The following is a 6,187-nucleotide window of genomic DNA, read 5'->3' on the forward strand; positions in this document are numbered from 1 at the left end:
CACAAGTAATTATCAAGTAAGGGGAATCAAACCCTAATCTATATTCATTGATTCTCCAACACTTAGGACAAAAATCACATTGGCACAAAATGGGTTTTCAGAAACACGTTGAATGAGGATGGATAGGTAACCAAGAGTAAGGCATGATTGGTGTGCAAAGAGTATGCACATGATGAAGGAATATATTTCGAATATATATTTGCACCTGTTACTAGGATGGCAGCCATTAGTATGTTCTTAGCCTATGCTTGTTCGAGAAGGATCAAAGTGTACCAGATGGACGTAAAGTCAGCAATTCTTAACGAAGAATTGGGAGAAGAGGTCTACATAGAACAACCTGAAGGATTTCTACTTAGTGACAAGAAGGATTATGTTTCCATGTTGAAGAAGGCTTTATATGGTCTCATACAGCATCCTAGAGCTTGGTATGCCCATCTAGACAAGTACTTGCAGAAACAAGGTTTCAGAAGACAAAATGTCGTTAACAACCTTTATGTAAAGGTTGAACAAGACAATTTCACTATCATTAAAGTATATGTAGATGAAATCATCTTCAACAACGATGATGACAGGTTAAGTAAGAAGTTTTCATCAGACATGCAGAGACAGTTTGACATGTCATTACTTGGTGAGATGACCTTCTTCTTGGGACTTCAGATTTCTTAGGAAGACAAGGGCATATTCATCTGTCAAACCAAGTACATTAAAGAAATGTTGAAAAGGTTTCAAATGGAAGACAACAAACCAGTTAGCACTCCAATGGTGACTAGTTGCAAGTTGAGCATGGATGATAAATGCAAGGATGAAAACAAAAGAATGTATAGGTCAATGATTGTTAATTTATTGTACGTATCAACTTTGAGGCCAAATGTGATGCAGGAAGTTAGAAAAATAACATGTCCTCAAGTAGAACCAAAAGAATCTCAGGTTCTTGTAGTGAAGGCAATTTTTAGATATCTCAAGGGAACAACACACTTTGGCATATGATATGTAAAAGGAAATGATTTATCCATCACAACTTACACATATGTTGATTGGGCAGGCGGTGTTGATGATTGTAAAAGAACCATTGGAGCACCTTCTACTTAGGTGAGTGTCTTGTATCATCGTGGAGCAATAAGCAGTCTTCAGTCTCTTTATCCACAACAAACGCAGAATACTATCACCACTAGCATGTTGTACTCAGGTCCTCTGGATGAAACAAGAGTTGCAGGATATTCAACTGAAGTTTGATGAGTCGATTATGATGTTCTATGACAACACCAATTTCATACACCTCTCCAAAAATATAGTCATGCATTCAAAAATGAAACACATTCTTATCAAATACCATTTTGTTCGAGAATAGGTTGCAAAAAAGAACATAAAGCTAGAATACATAGGTACAAAGGAGAAAATCATTGATATCTTCACCAAACCTCTACCATGTGAGACTTTTAAGTATATTCGACAAAAGCTTGGGATTATACCATGTTCACATTGAATTTTGTTCTATCCATACAAACAAACAAGGGGAGTTAGATAGAACAGAAGAAGCAAGCAATTTGTCAGGGGCAATCACCCTTTGTCATTCATGCAAAAGGGGGAGAGAAAATAGGTTAGAATGATCAAAGGCATAGAGTTAAGGGGAGAAGTGATCACAGGGGGAGTACATGTGATGCCATCAATGACAAAAGGGGAGAATGTTGAAATGTGGTTGACATTGATGTCAACCCAAGTAGCACCATAAGACACATTTCCTTTGTTGACAAAAATGGCATAGAAAATCACAGTTTCTCAAGCACAAACCATATTCGTTAGATTCTCCTTGTCATGCCAATTCCTACGGTATGTGGCACACCATAAGGTCCCTCATGGTTTGACAGATATGCTTATTTAAAGTTGATATACCCATCTAGTGGTTAAAAACCCCAACAAATGGTTGATGTGGCAATTTATTATTAGTCGGAAAATCATAAAGTCTAAAGAGGTCTTCTATTAACAATTTAAATTAAATATTTGAGCTAAAATAATTCATTAAGGGAATCCAAATTCAAATTAAGACCTATATCAAGTCGACCCTATCTTTATTTTGAATTTTCGCTCCAAAATTTTTGAAATTCAACTATTGGCTTCAAATATAGGCCCTAGTGCTAAAGTTGTCTTTGTTAGCATTTGAATCTCGGTATATATTTGAAACAAAAGATTGTGCCTTAAACATCGATCTCAGGAAAATCCATGAAATAATAGTCATTCCTTGAATAATGCGTTATTGAGGCAGTACATTAGGTCAGGAAGAAGGCAACATACAAAGCAATGAAAGACAAGTAAATCCTTGCCAAAAGGCACAAGTATTATATCTCAATCTCATTGACATATGAGTTTACAACACACTGAAGAAGTTTGTTCATTTGTTTTTGAAGTTGTGCAATGAACAACGTGTACATCATAGGTCCGAGTAATTTATTCAGAAATTGAAGTAGTCTAGACTTTAACAATGGACATTATAAGGCATCTGCATGTCAAGGAGAACATCTACAAGTAGATGCATTAGCATATTCTTGGCAGCAATAAACATTAACATACTTTTGGCAATAGCAAATAAGGCAGAGAGCATCAAACCATCCAAGCTTGTCTACAAAGCAACATTTCTTCAAATACAAAGTTTTTGTTAGCAGGGTTAGGGTTTTATTTATTGAAGAAAGTGTAACTATGTTCAGTTTTCATGATGACATGATTTTTGTATTTGATGTAATAAAAGGAAATAAATTATTTTTGTAATCTTGCTACATGTGTTTCATGAGTAAGAAGTGTCTCTTGGTAAAAGACTTCTTCTTGAAGTCTTTAGGATTTATGCCTATGTCAAAGAATCATGTCATGAGTCCATGTAAATGTATACAAGTCTTCAACAAGTGTAGCAACCCTCCAAGACCAAGATTAATGCCTCAAGAACAAGCACAAGAAGTCTGCGAGCGAAGATGATCATGTCGGCTACAAAGAAATATGAATTAAATATATAAATACAAGTTATGTCGACTTGGTATAAAGACACATCAATTCATGAAGTTATGTTGGCTCACATATGAACCCTCACCACTATATATACCCACGAAGGGTTAGCTCAAAAGAACAGAACTTCACACTTCTATCTCTCTAAAATTTCGGGTAATAAAAAGTCGCAGTAAGAAGCCACAATAGCCGTAGTCTTCAGGAGATGGAGCCATAGACATAAGGTAGCCGTAGTGAGAGGTAGCTGCAGGCATAGAAGAGAAGCCGCAGTCAGGGAAATTAGCAGCAGTCAAGGCCTCGAATGAGACAGAGCCGCAATAGGGTTTGATTGCACCTTGTCTTGGGTTTTAGGTGCAATCATGATTGCGAGTACACAGTGGAGCAGGCAACATGTGATCTAAGCATACAAATGGAATACTCTCAGCATAGTTTCAAGTTCTGGGAAAAATCATATTTCGACATACTTGTAGATGCATGGATATCGAATGGATAAAAGAAGACTACACAGTATTAACATATGAGCTCTATGTATGTGTGTAGATTTGTGCTGAAATGCAGTATTGATCATCATAATCACAAGGGTCTACAACGATGTCACAGCCTTAATGAATGTACATAATAAAAGACTCACTGTCTCGGTCTGAAGAGGATTACAATGATCCCTATAGTCTTTATATGCTCTCTTGGCATACGATATTAATATACAGTGATGAAGATCATGGTGTTGCAGCAGTAATGAAGAGCATAATGTTGTAGCAGTAATAAAGGGCATGTTGTTGCAGCAGTGAAGAAGATCACAATCATGATGACCTATGTGGTGCAGCGAAGAGAATGATCTCAATAGTGACACGAAAAGGATTGATGGCTTGGTCTTGGAGAGGCAGATTGAGTCTTGGTCCTCGTCTTGGTATTCGTCAATAGAATCTCTATAATGATAATTTACGCATGGATTATCCTCTCCAAGAGGGAGAGCTTTTGGCCCTAGCAGAAATCCAATCACTTGTGTTCTTGTCTCTTTTTGTGTTGATAGCAGTTTGATGAAGCTAACTCACATATGTTAATAATGAAGTAACATTGAGCTAAAATAAAAATGTATGAACACTTCACAAATTGTTATCATGTATAAGAAGAATCAACCTAACTATGTTTGCACTAGATTCTTCAACATTATTTGCAGCAAGGTTTTTGTTGAAAATCTATGTAAGTGGATCATTGTCCTTGGTATGGGATCCCACAATAGTTGGTGTAATTTTTATCATTTTTAGGGTGGTAGGGTGGTGATATGCAAGTGATTGAAGTCACCTTTAGGTTTTTTCCTGAAAACACTTTAGGATGGTAGGGTGGTGCTAGTGCGATTTAGTGATTGCAAGGGTGTTGGAGCATCCTATCAGCGGCAACTAATAAAGCCATGGCATTACAAATCCCTTCTAGTTGGAGTTGGAGAATTGAACACTTTTCTTGAATACTAGGGAGTTGGGGCTTCCCTTTTTAATCGGCGTCAAAGCATTTAATGTACTCGTAAATTATTAAAGAAGAGTTCGATGGTTTTTCTCAAAAAAAGAGTTTCCACCTAATAATCTAGTGTCTACTATCTTTTTATTTTGTGTACTGTTGATTTATGTTTTGATTTCGTGTTGAAGATTAACTAATGCTCTATTAAAGAAAAATTCACTATTTGTAAGTGAAATATTGATTCACCCCCCTCTCAGTGTTTCCAACACGATCATCAAGCATAGTTGGAGTTTTTTATGGGTTGATGGAAGCAACTTTTACATGAGGCCAAATCTTGTCATGCGACGATGTATGAGACAAAAAGAGATTTATGATATATTAAAAGCTTGTCATGATGGCCCTTATTGAGGCCACCTGTTAAAATGGCAACTAGGCCCAACTTCCACCTTAAGACAACTCATATGATGGAGATTATTATTCCATTGGATTCCTCTTTTCGAGAGGTACAATTTTGATATAAAGATCATCTCATTCTGACAAGCAGAAATGGAATTTTGAATTTATGATTTATAATGGATAAATTGTCAGGGTCGACCTCAGTGAAATGTAATCATGAAGCCCATGGATGTGTCTCCTCACACTCAACGAAGTGTATAAATAGAAGTGACCCTTCTCTCAGTTGGACATCATCTCAACTCATCACATCATCTTCTCTCTCCTCTCTTGATTGGTTCGTATAACTTGGAGGCTCTCTACTTCACACGTGTGGAAGAAGACAGAATTCTGCACTGGTTTTGGAGGCCAAAAATTTCAGAGATTAGGGCATGCGTTGACTAGCATTGACTTGGAGTATTTGACTAGTGTTTAACTTAAGTTTTGTGGGAATAATTCTGATTTTTGTGGGCCGCATTCATTGGCACGTGTTTTGAGGAATTTGGGGACTACTTGACCATGTTTATTTTGGCATTGACTTTTTGTTTTGACCGCAAAATTTACTATAGACTTTGACTGGGTTGACCGAGCTATTTTGGGTTGACTTTAACTCCCTTGGTAGTTTTCATTCTTTTGTTGTTGACCAAGCTGCTTGGAGGACATTTTGGGGCAACTTTGACCATCATTGACTTTTGGTTAGGGTTGCATTGACTATTGACTTGGCAGGACTATTTTTGGCATGAAATTCTGATAGTTATACTCTCTCTCTCTCTCCTAAACTATTGAAGTATAATAAGAACATTTGATCAAAGGGTTTCCCCACATCGGGGTTTGTCATTGGCATCCACCACATCTTGTATCCTCTTGTCTTGGCTTGTTTCCTACACATGTTTTTAAATTCTATCTGCATTTACTATCAATATGTTTATGTCAATGTAATTGCTACTAGATATAATTGGAAATTATCATTGGGCTGCTAAAGGAACATTGAAGTAAATTGTGTTAAAGCATAAAACATACCATTGTTATCTAAAATTAACATGGTATCAGAGCTCAGGTGAAGACAAAGCCCAAGCAAGATTGAAGCAAAGCAATCACTAAGAGAAGTTGTTGGACAAGAACTTGGAACTAGTCCCAATGACGACTACATCTTTCTTCAAATCCGATGACAAGCTCAAGGAAAAATCTGACTATCATGCATGGAAGATGACTCTAGATTTGACATTGGAATAAAATGATGCTATCGACTATGTCAAAGAAATAATAGCAGAGCCTCCTTCAAATGCATTCACACCTGCACAAACAAAGTACAAGA

This window comes from Pinus tabuliformis, chromosome Q (genome assembly GCF_031772625.1).
Source record: "Pinus tabuliformis cultivar Carrire ecotype Pingquan chromosome Q, CPIR1, whole genome shotgun sequence".
Lineage (NCBI taxonomy): Eukaryota > Viridiplantae > Streptophyta > Pinopsida > Pinales > Pinaceae > Pinus > Pinus tabuliformis.